Source organism: Heterodontus francisci, unplaced genomic scaffold (assembly GCF_036365525.1).
Source record: "Heterodontus francisci isolate sHetFra1 unplaced genomic scaffold, sHetFra1.hap1 HAP1_SCAFFOLD_86, whole genome shotgun sequence".
NCBI lineage: Eukaryota > Metazoa > Chordata > Chondrichthyes > Heterodontiformes > Heterodontidae > Heterodontus > Heterodontus francisci.
The window spans coordinates 1,653,351-1,664,834 of NW_027141093.1; the positions used below are offsets into that span (position 1 = coordinate 1,653,351).

Here is an 11,484-nt window from a genome sequence, read left to right on the forward strand (position 1 = left end):
TTGCGTCATGTCCCAGTCTCGGTTAAAAGCAACACATAATGACACAAACACTCTCCTTCAGTGAGATTAATATCAAGCTGTTTTCCAGGTTGAATGTAACTGTGAACAAATTTAAGTCAAAGACGTTACCTTTGATGTATCAGGACTGAATTTCTGTACAAGGAGGAACAGCCATTCCAAACTGATATCCTTCACAAAGGCTGTTTTTTTATGTGATTAAAATTCATCAAGTATTTTGAACTAAAGTTCACAAGACACACATGTCAATGTTGATAATGAAACTTTTCAAGCATGTTGCTACTGTGAAATAAGGCTCTGCTGGGAGTTGAACCCAGGATCTCCTATTTACTGGACAGGTGCTTGAACCAACTAAGCTACAGAGCCAGATTGCAAATGTGTGTGCAATTGAAATCAGAGGAAGGCCTTGTAGATAGTGGGCAGGCTTTGGCGAGTCAAGAGCTGAGTTCGTCACGGCAGTGTTCCCAGCCTCTGACTCGCTCTTGTAGTTGTCGCTGTAGTTGTAATTGTAATAGGCAACCGTCTGTCTCGGAAGACGATGGTCTACACCCGGGGTGTACTTCACTTCTGTGTGAAACATCGTTTGTTGTGGCTGTAGAGGACGACTCGTGAGTGACAATCCCTTCCGCAGCTGGTACAGATGAATATCATTGGCCCGAGGTCGACTGATAATTTTTCCTTCCTCTGAGCTATCTTTCCCACCATCTGGTCATTTCTTTTGTCCTCTGCTTTTCCCATGGTCTTCCTGAATGAATTTCTCCAGGAATTCCAGTCAGCAGGAAGGACTTCCCATGCATCGACTCCAATCCCAGTCAGCTTGAGATCTCGCTTTGCAGATGTCCTTGTATCACAGACGTGGGTGACCTGTTGGTCTCGTGCTGATAGCAAGCTCACCAAAGAGCGTGTCTTTGGCAAAGCGACCGTCATCCATTCAGCACACATGACTCAGTCAACAGAGTCACCGCAGACTCAAGTGGACAAACATGCTGCAGATCCCTGCACGCTGGTGTACTTCTGCATTCGGCACTCTGTCCTGCCAGGAAATGCCCAATATCCATCTGAGACAGCGGAGGTGGAAGCTGTTCAGCTGCTTTTCTTGGCTTGCATAAGTTGTTGATGCTTCTCTACTATAAAGGAGGGTGCTGAGAACACAAGCCTGTTACACGCGGAGTTTTGTATTTTCGATCAGTTTGCTGTCGGTTCACACTCGTCTTCTCAACTTTGACATGACAGCTGCAGCATTGACAATCCTGGTGCTGATTTCAGTATCAAGGGACAGATTGCTGGTGATTGTTGATCCAAGGTATGTGAAGCTGTTGACAACCTCCAAAGTGAGCCTGTCGATGTTGATGGAAGGTGGAGTCTCTAGTCCTGGCCCATAACTTTGATCTTCCTGATGCTGATCGTCAGTCCAAACGCCTTGCAGGCCAGGGAGAACCGATATACAAGCTGCTGTTAATGAACTTCATTATGGGATGTCAGCACAGCGTCATCAGCAAACAGCAACTCACAGACCAAGAACTGACTCATTTTGGTCTTGGTGCGCAGTCTTGCCAAGATGAATAGCTTGTTATCAGCTCTGGTATGCAGGTGGACACCCCCATCTGAGTCACTGAAAGTTTAAAATAGCAGCATGGAGAAGAATATGCCAATTGTAAAGGATGTGAGCTGTGAGGAGGTTACAAGGAGGTTTCCAGGGGACTTGGACAGGATAAGTGAATGAAATGACAGATGGAATATAATGTGAATAAGTGTGAAGTTATCCACTTTGGTAGAATAAACAGAAAGAAAGAATATTTCTTAAATGGTGAGAGGTTGGGAAGTGTTGATGTCCAAAGGGACCTGGGTGTCCTTGTTCATGAGACACTAAAAGCTCGCATGCAGGTGCAGCAATCAATTAGGAAGGCAAATGGTATGTTGGCCTTAACATGAGGGGTCATGAGTACAGGAATAAAGATGTCTTGCTGCAATTGTATAGAGCCTTGGTGAGATCGTGCTGGAGTATTGTGTACAGTTTTGGTTTCCTTATCTAAGGAAGGATATCCTTGCCACAGAAGGAGTGCAATGGAGGGTCACCAGACTAATCCCTGGGATGGTGGGATTGTCTTATGAGGAAACTGGGCTTGTATTCCTTAAAGTTTCATTTAAAAGGCCATTTAAGACTGAGATAGGGTGGAATTTCTTCACTCAGAGGGTGGTGAATCTTTGGAATTCTCTACCTCAGGGGTTTGTGAAAGTTCAATCATTGAGCATGTTCAGGACAGAAATTGATAGAAATCTTGATACTCATGACATCAAGGGATATGGGGAGAGCGCGGGAAAGTGGTGTTGAGGTCGATGATCAGCAAGGATGTAATTGAATGACAGATCAGGCTCGACAGGTTAAACTGCCTCCTCCTACGTTCCGAAGAGAGTTTGCACCAAGACACACCCTGTTTTACCCCACTGCTGATCGTGAAAGTGTCAGATTTTGCTCCATTGTAACTGATGGAACTGTGCATGTTCTAGTGGAAAGAAGAGATGATGCCCAAGAGTTCAGGAGGGCAGCCCAGTTTCCACAGCAGTTTGAAGAGTCCGTCTCTGCTGACAAGATCGAAGGCCTTGGTGATGTCTATAAAGACAATGTAGAGTGGTCTGTACTGTTCACAGTACTTCTCCTGTAACTGCCGAAGTGAGAAAATCATGTCGACTGTCGATCTACCAGCTCTGAAGCTGCACTGAGACTCAGGATAGATGTGTGATGTCAGGGTCTGCAATCTGGTCAGAGCAATGTGAGCAAAGACCTTCCCCACAATACTTAGCAAGGAGATGCCTCAGTACTTGCTGCAGTCACTGCGATTCCCCCTTATTGTTGTGCAAGGTGACAATGTTTGCATCACGCATGTTTAGAGGCGCAGATCTCCCCTTCCAACAGAGACACAGAAGTTCATGGAGATGCTGTAGCAGAGCTGCTTTTCCACTTTTGATGTTTCCAGGTGGAATACCATCATTTCCCAGGGCTTTACCACTGGCAAGACGGTCAATGGCGTTGTTGAGCTCTATGGTGGTGTCGCTGTCCAGCTCCTCCATGACAGGGAAGTCTGGAATGGTGCTGAGAGCTACTTCAATGACAATGTTCTCCGTTATGTAGAGTTCAAGGTAATGTTCCACTCACCTTTCCATCTGCTTGTTAGGTTCAGTGATGATCGTCCCTGTCTTTGTCTTCAAAGGTGCTGATTTAGTTACTGCTGGGCCCGTTGCTTTCATAATTTTTTTTTTTTATTCATTCATGTGATGTGGTCATCACTGGCTGAGCCAGCATTTATTGCCCATCCCTCATTTCCCTTGAGAATGTGGTGATGAGCTGCCTTCTTGAACCGCTGCAGTCGATGTGAGGTAGGTACACCCACAGTGCTGTTAGGAAGGGTGTTCCAGGATTTTGACCCAGCGACAGTGAAGGAAAGGCGATATAGTTCCAAGTCACGATAGTGTGTGGCTTGGAGGGGAACTTGCAGGTGGTGATGTTCCCATGAATTTGCTGCCCTTGTCCGTCTAGTTGGTAGAGGTTGCGGGTATGGAAGGTGCTGTCTAAGGAACCTTGGTGTGTTGAATTCCTTCATATGTCCCTCTAGCATCCCCCAGATTCAGTGGCAGATTGTATGCTGTTGCAGCGTTTTAACCAGTATTGATTGGTGCAGTGCCGAGCAGTCTGCAGAGACTTGTTTCTGGCAGCTCTGAGAGCATCTAGAGTTTGTTTGCTGGAGACTTGTTTGTAGTTCATGAGGGCTTTCTTCTTAGTTGCAGTAACTGTCTCCATTTCAGTCCAATAAGCCTCAAACCAGTCAGCATTCCTCCCATTTCTTTTCCCATACAGTGAGTGCAGAGTTATAGATGGTGGCGTGCAGATGATTCCACTTTGACACTGCACTGAGGCCTTCGGTGTTTCCTGAAAGAGCCTGATCGAGGATGTTGAGGAACTCCTGGGTCCTTTCTGGGTCAGTGGTTCGGCTCGTGTTGATCCGAGAACGACCTTTCTTCTTGAATGGGTGAAGCTTCCTTGGCTGAAGCCTGACCTTGTTACACACCAGGGAGTGGTCAGTGTCACAGTCAGCGCTGTGATAGCTGCGAGTGATGAGGACACTGCTGAGGGTGGTACGTCTGGTGATGATAAGGTCTAGCTGGTGCCAGTGGCATGATCTCGGACGTCTCCGGGACACCTTGTGGCACAGCTTGACCTGGAAATAGCTGTTCGTCACACAGAGTCCATGGTGACAGCATAGCTCCAGAAACTTCTGTCCATTTTTGTTCATCTTGCTAATCCCCTGGTGCCCTATGCTCATTGGCCAAGCTATAGTCAGTACCCAAGCTTGCGTTGAAATCCCCGAGAAGATACAGTCCCTCGGTGCTGGGAATTCTACTGATGGCAGTGTCAAGTGTCTCATAGAATTGATCCTTGACATCTGGGGTGGAGGTGAGTGTCGGGACATAGATGCACATGAGATTAACTGCACCCGCGCTTGTTGACAAGTGAAGGGTAAGAAGTCTCTCTGAACCAACTGTGGGGGGTTCACTCATTGCAAGTAGCGTGTTTTGTACTGTGAAACCCACTCCATGCTCACGAGTTGCCTCTTGGGCTTTCCCCTGCCAGAATAAGGTGTAGTGTTTCTCTTTGAGGGATCCACTTTGAATGAGTCTAGTTCCTTGCAGCACAGCAATGTCCACATTGAGCCTTGTGAGTTCCTTGTCAATCACAGCTGTCCTGTGTGTGTCATCAACCTGCAGAAGGTTGTCATTAAGGCCAGGACACATGGTCCTTACATTCCAGCTTGTGATGCGAAGCACTGGTGTCTTCTTTGTTGAGTTTGTCTTGCCTGGTGCGTAGATTATCAATCTGCCAGTTGAGAGATATCTCTCGAAGCTGCAAGCACCCATTGAAGCAAGTAGGTCGTGGCAGGACAGCACCTAACTGACTGGGGGCTGCACAGCTTGGAGTAGGTGGTAGTTATCCAATGAGACATGATGATCTTCCCACTGTCAAAAGTAACCCCTGGTGCTCATAGTCTACACCAATTGAGTGAGAGCTTATAATCGGTAACTGTTTCTTCCCATATTTTGCTAATGTTTAACCACGAAGCTGGAGTGTCCTCTCCAGGGCACAGGCCTGGGCAAATAGTATGGAGACACTGAGCATCAGGGCCCCCTCTCAGCATTGCTAGTATTGTCCAAAGGAAAGGAAAAAAACAGTACTGTTTGGTACCAGCTCTGCTGTAGGAGTTGCTGGAAAACTACCTGATAAGTAACAGGTAACCGCCTACGGGACTCCACTCCGGATTTACTGTCCAGGTTTACTCCCTAAGCCTTCTTCTCTCTCAAGACACCCACAGGGAAGTGAGACTTTTTGCCCAGAGATGGGGCTCTGTTTCTTGGCATCAGGATGGAACCACACGCCAGTGGGCCTGCATGACATGCACAAGGATATCACAAACTGCCCCATCCCTGGGACAGCTCAGAGAGATACCCTGATGATAATACACCCCACAGGAACATCACAAACAGCCCCCTCCCTAGGGCAGCTCAGAGTCAGACACTGCGCACACTGCAACAACAGTGGCATTACTGTATTAGTCCCTCCATTCTGAAAAACAAGCATTCACCCTACTTTACGCTTTCCGACTCTCAGCCAATTGTGTATCCCCGCTGCCACTGCCTCTTTAATCCCATCTGCTCAAATTTTGTTAACAAGTCTATTTTATGGGACTTTTTCAAACACAATTTTGAAGTCCAGACACACACCATCAACCTCACCACCCTGGTCAACACTCTGTGAAACTTCATCAAATAAATTAATTCATTAATTAATTCAGACACAATCTTCTGTTAACCAATCTGTACTGGCTGTCATTTATTAGCCCATGTTCTACCAAGTGACAGTTAATTTTCTCCTGGATAATTGTCTCTAAAAGTTTCCCCACCACTGACATTAGACGAACTGGTCTGTAATTCCTGGGTTTATCTCTCTTTTTAAACAGGGCTGTAAAATTAGCAATCCTTGCAGACTTATCTTTCAGTTCTGGAAAGTCTATTGTGGACAATCTCTTTGGGCATGACTTTAACCAATTAAATCAACAGGATACTTGATTAATAAGTCCAGAACTTTTATTGAGAGTAAAATAGTACTTAATAATTGGAAGTAAAATTATACTTAACAAACTTGGGGAATATAACTTTACAGCTCTAGCAGGTGTGTGGACTGACGAGCTTGGTCTCAGAGTGTCACGGTCCTCTTTGTCCAGCCTAGATCCCTCATCAGGTGGAGAACTTGGTTGATGATCTGAGCCTTTACCCCTGAGATCTTCTAGTGTTCCTGCACACTGAAACCTTACAAGATCCCTACTTTTAACCCCTGGATGGCCATCACACCACCATGTAAAATAATAATTGGTCTGAGCTGTTGCTAGGTACATTTAATTAATGATGTCTTCCACTAACAGCCAGCTGTCCTCAGAATCTCAGACATGAGTACAATGGAGTGGTTTCACACTGTCTCCCAATCTGATCTGAAACAAGTTTCCTATTCATTAAATCGAGACTCTTGAAAATGCTGGAAATACTCAGCAGGTCTGACAGCATCTGTGGAGAGAGAAACAGAGTTAACGTTTCAGATCTGTGATCTTTCATCAGAACTGGGCTGAAATTGTCTGAGGGACTGAGATTGTGGAATCAATTTCAGGGTCAAAAACATTGTACTCTGCAAGGATGGGAAGATGGTGATTGTTAAGTATTGTGCAAGAATATAGATGCTTTTACATTATTTGAATCAACATTGATTTAAACTTTGTGCTCACAAAACCTATCTTTTGATCAAAATGACATTGATAACAATGGAAAAAGCAACACATGCATTTCATGACCACAGGACTTTGTAAAGCCTTTTACAGCCAATGAAGGACTTTCCAAGTGTAGTCACTGTACAGTACAATACAATACCCGACAATAAGGATATTTCACATTCGAGTCACGCAAGTCCCAGGCAATGACCTTCTGAAACAAGAGAGAATCTAACCCTCTCCCCTTGACATTCAACAGCATTACGATTGCTGAATCCCCCACTATCAACATCCTGGGGGTTACCATTGACCAGAAACTGAATTGCAGTAGCCAAAGAAATATCATGACTACAAGAGCAGGTCAGACACTAGGAATCCTGCGGCAAGTAACTCACCTCCTGACTCCCCAAAGCCTGTCCCCTATCTACAAGGCACAAGTCAGGAGTGTGATGCAATACTCTCCATTGCCTGGATAGGTGCAGCTCCAACAACACTTAAGAAGCTCAACGTCATCCAGGACAAAGCAGCCCACTTGATTGGCGCCTCATTCACTATATTCACTCTCTCCATCACCAACACACAGCGTGTACCATCCACAAGATGCACTGCAGCAACACAGCAAGCCCCCTTACACAGCACCTTCCAAACCCATGACTTCTGTCACCTAGAAGGACAAGGGCAGCAAATGCATGGGAACACCACCACCTGCACGTTCCCCTCTGAGCCTCACACCATCCTGGAATTGGAACTATATCACCGTTCCTTCACTGTGGCTGGGTCAAAATCCTGGAACTCCCTTCCTAACAGCACCACATCGACTGCAGTGGTTCAAGAAGGCAGCTCGCCACCACCTTCTCGAGGGAATTAGGGATGGGCAATAAATGCAATAAATAAAAATAAAATCAAAAAAAATTAAAATATCCTGTAATCCCCAAAAGTAGAAAATCCATATGAAAATGAAAAAATAATAAAACACAGTCAGCATGGATTTCACAAAGAAAGTCTTGATTAACCTTATCTTTGAAGAATCAACAGCAGGAGTAGTACAGCAGATGTAGAAGAGTTTAAGTTAATAAAGCCTCATCCTTTTATGTGCTTGAACCAACAAATTGTGAGTTAACAAACAAGCACACTAACTGACAGAGCTGGGTGTTGTTCTTTCTAGATTACCCTAAAGCAGGGTGTCAATGACTTAAATCTTCAGGTTGCTGCAACCAGAATAGCCATTGTCCACGATCAGTTTTACTGTTATAAATAAAGATGGAACATTCATTGTGAATCTATAGAAACAGTCTGGTCCTGCACACTGCAGACACATCCACGTCATCACCAACCAGCTCTCCTATAATTGATGCAGTTATTTGACTTTTCCCCATTAGCTCCATGGAATTAATTTTGAAAGATTTTAAATTCCAAGAAGTTTTGTTAATATTCAGCCCTTGAGAAGAAATCATTCCCTGGCCACAGTGGAGAGAGCATTGAATATAAAACAGTAGACTACCAGGTAACACAGTGAAAGCTTATCAGCTAATCTATAATTGCTTAGTTTTCTTACTTTTGCTCTTGCTATTCGGTTTTTCATCCTTTTCAGTTCCTGACTGTGGATATTATTGTGATTAAATGTGAAAAGATGCACTGTGTCTCAGCCCCGGAATATTGGCTCTTTCTCTGTACAGTGCTGTATACACTCAGATACGGACAGTGTTTCTCCCTCCCTCAACTTTCCAGCCCTGACGGTGCAGAAAGCGCTGCTCAAAGTTACACATTCTGACTGTTTACAGTTGATTAGTGAGAGATTATTAACGTATCCTTCTGCAGCGCTGCCTCGGTTAATAACAGTGGATCGAAGTCACATTTCAGATACAGAACAGACGCATCAATTATTCACTCTTTCCCAGAGTGAGTGAGGCCGGGACAAGCAGCAACATTCCAGCCCCACACTCCGCAATTACCCAGCACCAGCGGAAAGCAGTGAATACAGATTCAATCAGTGGGTTAATGTCCATTACAGGGATGCAAGATTCCACGGCCCAGGACAAACATCCCCATACACCGAGAACAAGCTCAGGAAAACCCGGGGGAGTTAATATCCCAGTCACTGAGCATTCCAGTAACATTGAAGAAGTTCCAGAACTGAGTGAACCTTTCAAAGTACAGAAGTGATGACGAGGTCAAAAAGGTCTGAACAGTTGAGGTGACTGAGCGGTTTCAGCTTCTCTGTTCAGGTTGCAGCTTTCACTGGAGGCATGTGTTTAAATCCCACTTCTGACAACTTGATTTTCAGTTACTTTACAGAATTTCCTTGAAGGTTTGAGGTAGGGTAAATACTGAGGAACTGTTTCTAACTGCTGAAAGGTCAATAACCGAAGGTTACAGATTTAAGGTGACTCACAAAACCAGAAGGAACATGAGGAAAAATTCCTTTCTGCAACATGTGGTTAGGATTTCAGTTATGTGGATAGATTGGAGAAGCTGGGGTTGTTCTCCTTAGAGAGGAGATTTGATAGAGGTGTTCACAATCATGAGGGGTCGTGACAGACCCGATAGAGAGAAACTGTTGGTAGAAGGATTGAGACTCAGGTAAAAGCTGTGGCTCAGTTGGTCACACTCACCTCGAAATCACAAGCTTCTGGGTTCAGATTTCACAGCTGACACTCCATTACAGCACTGAGGGTTTTGAAGGTGCTGCCTTTCAGGTGTGATGTTAAACCAAGACCTGGTCTGCATGTTTGGGTGAATGTAAAAGATCCCATGCTGCAATTTCAAACAAGTGAAGAGCAATTGTCCCTGGTGTTGCGATCAATATTTGCCCCTCAATCAGATCAGTTGGTCATTATCACATTGCTGTTTGTGGGTATTAGCTGCTGCATTTCTGACATTACAACAGTGATTACGCTTCAAAAGTATTTCATTGTCTCCAAAGTGCTTTGATATGCCCAGTGGTCAGGAAAGGTGCTATATAAATGCAAGTCTTTTCTTTCTTTATCACAACACATTACTGTGTAAAAATGGTTCTTCATGTCATCTCTGGTTCTTCTGCCAATCACCTGATATCTGTGTCCTCTGCTTACTGACCCTTTTACCACTGGAAACAGTTTCTCCTGATTTAAATTGTTGAGAACCATCATGATTTTGAACACCTCGGACAAATCACTTCTGAACGTTCTCTGCTCCAAGAAGAACAACCTCAGCTTCTCCAATCTCTCCACATAACTGAAATCCCTCACCCTGCTACCATTGTGGTAAATCTCTTTTTTATTCTTTCCTGGGATGTGGGCACTGCTGACACAATGTGATTCCTGTCAACGGAGCGGCCCGCTGACATCATCGGAGTGCGCCAAGCTGCGCATAGGCACAGCTACATCTTGCCAGGGTTAAGTGGCACATGCACAGCATGATGTCATGACTCAGCACCAACATCATCGCATATCCGCCCATGGTCCATCTTCGCACATTCACGCTAAAGCGTCATCGGGTATCCAGCCTCTCACTCAGCTGGAGGAAGCAGCTGAATGGGAGACTTTGAGGTTGGAGCTCCCCCCCCTCGGCCTTGATGCTTCTTCTCCTCAGCTGCTCGCTCTCCACCTCGCTGCTCCCCTGGATGATTGTTCCCCGCTCGCGTCACCCAGCTCTCCTGCCACTCGCTCCCAGCCCCCCAACCCCCACTCCAGCCATTAGCTCTAGGCCGTGCCACTTCCCTCCTCTTGGCCACTCGTTCTTCACTCCTACGTCACACTTTATGAGAGGCATAGATAGTGTAGATAGCCAGAGTCTGTTTCCCATGGTAGGGGTGACTAAAACTAGAGGGCATAGATTTAAGCTAAGAGGGAGGAGGTTTAAAGGGGGTCAAAGCGGTACATTTTTCACAGAAAGAATAGTGGGTATCTGGAATGAGCTGCCTGGTGGAGGCAGGAACAGTAGTCACATTTAAGAGGCATCTGGACAGGTTCTTGAATGAGCAAGGCATGGAGGGATATGGAATTAATGCAGGCAGGTCGGATTAGTATAGATAGGCATTATAGTCGGCATGGACGCAGTGGGCCGAAGGGCCTGGTTCTATGCTGTACGACTCTATGACTCTCTGTGACTCCTGTTAATTGTTTAATTATCCACCACCATTCAGGACTGGATGTGGCAGGACTGCAGAGCTTTGATCTGATCTGTTGATTGTGAGATTGCTTAGCTCTGTCTATTGCATGCTGCTTCCGCTATATGACATGCAAGTAATTCTGTGTTGTAACTTCACCAGGTTGACACCTCATTTTTAGGTCTGCTTGGTGCTGTTCCTGACATGCCCTCCTGCACACTTCATTGAACCACTATTGCTCCCTTGGCTTGATGGTAATGGTAGAGTGAGGGATATGCCAGGCCATGAGGTAAGATATTGTGTTTAAATACAATTCTGCTGCTGCTGATGGCCCACAGTGCCTCATGGATGCCCAGTTTTGAGCTGCCAGATCTGTTCATTTCTTCCCTCAGATATAATTGAAAAAAAAATTCTGAAGAAATGCATGAACTAAATAAAAAGGAGAGAGAAATAAATACTGACAAAATAGATGGCAGCATTTGGAAGGTAAAAAGATTTCAGTTTTATTATTGATGAGTGAGAGGAATTTCTCACACTTTGGGGCTTCTGTAAGTGGATTTACTGTATCAGAGT

General features: G+C 45.2%; 1 non-coding gene across 1 annotated transcript; it reads right to left on the bottom strand.

The window, feature by feature from the left end:
- Window positions 1-310: 310 nt before the first annotated feature.
- On the bottom strand, window positions 311-384 carry trnat-agu (transfer RNA threonine (anticodon AGU)). The gene has a single exon. It is a non-coding gene; the product is annotated as a tRNA-Thr (tRNA).
- Window positions 385-11,484: the final 11,100 nt, after the last annotated feature.